The sequence below is a fragment of the Schistocerca serialis genome, chromosome 5 (assembly GCF_023864345.2).
Source record: "Schistocerca serialis cubense isolate TAMUIC-IGC-003099 chromosome 5, iqSchSeri2.2, whole genome shotgun sequence".
NCBI classification, from domain to species: Eukaryota; Metazoa; Arthropoda; class Insecta; order Orthoptera; family Acrididae; genus Schistocerca; species Schistocerca serialis.
In genome coordinates this window covers 50,778,427-50,779,602 of record NC_064642.1, presented here as the reverse complement: position 1 = coordinate 50,779,602, position 1,176 = coordinate 50,778,427, and the positions used below count along the sequence as shown (strand labels likewise).

The window sequence follows — 1,176 nt, the reverse complement described above, 5'->3', positions numbered from 1 at the left end:
ACTGTATGTAATGGTGATTTGCTAAATTGTAACTCACTGGGAACACTATTATTTACACTTTTGTTTATTCCTTCATTAATAATGTGTGGTATTTTTTATTTATTGTTGAGTCTGGAATTACTGGTTTAAGATAAATTATGTGTAATTGTAAAAGGCAACCCATAGTAACTGACTGCGGCCCCGTCCACAATCGTAACCGAATCTTGCCTTCTCTGACTACCACCAGTTTTCAGTAATTCTTTATAACTTACATCATCAACATTAGATTCTTACAAAATTGTGACAACAGTAATGATCTTTCAAAAATAATTTAGTTTCGTGACTGAAACAGAATCGAATCGTTGATTTCTTATGCTCATAAAATTTCATTTTACCCCTCAGTGGTAATTACCCCCAGGTTGGGAAAAACTGCCTTAGAGTGTCAGTTAAGCCTTTTTCACTGGACGTCATTTTATTAACAAACAAAAGAAAACTAACACTGTCCAATCAGGCCTTCGAGATCCAATGGTACGGACCGGCTGCCATGTGATCCTTAGTGCTTAGGCGTCCCAGTTGCAGATACAGAGGGGCATGCGGTCAGCTCTCCCGTGGGTTGTCATTTTTCACGACCCTGCCGCTACTTCTCAAACAAGTAGCGGCTCAATTGGCCTCACAAGGGCTTAGCGCATTCCGCTTGCTAACAGCACTCGACACACCCGGATGGTGAACAATCCAAGTGCTAGCCAAGCCCGGCAGCGCTTAACTGCGGTGATCTGACGGGAACCGGTGTTACCACTGCGGCAACGCCATTGGCCTTGTTTTATCAAGTCATCCAAAATGTACATGGCTATTACAAATGATTGAAGCGATTTCATAAATTCACTGTAGCTCCATTCATTGACATATGGTCACGACACACTACAGATATGCAGAAAAACTCATAAAGTTTTGTTCGGCTGAAGCCGCGCTTCAGGTTTGTGCCGCCAGAGCGCTCGAGAGCGCATGAGACAAAGTGGCGACAGGAGCCGAGAAAGCGTATGTCGTGCTTTAAATGCACTCACGTCAGTCAGTCATAACAGTGCAACGACACTTCAGGACGAAGTTCAACAAAGATCCACCAACTGCTAACTCCATTCGGCGATAGTATGCGCAGTTTAAAGCTTCTGGATGCCTCTGTAAGGGGAAATCAACGGGTCG

At 43.5% G+C, this 1,176-nt stretch overlaps 1 pseudogene; it reads right to left on the bottom strand.

Annotated features, from left to right (window-relative positions):
- Nucleotides 1-674: 674 nt before the first annotated feature.
- LOC126482836 (5S ribosomal RNA) lies at nt 675-793 on the bottom strand (annotated as a pseudogene).
- Nucleotides 794-1,176: the final 383 nt, after the last annotated feature.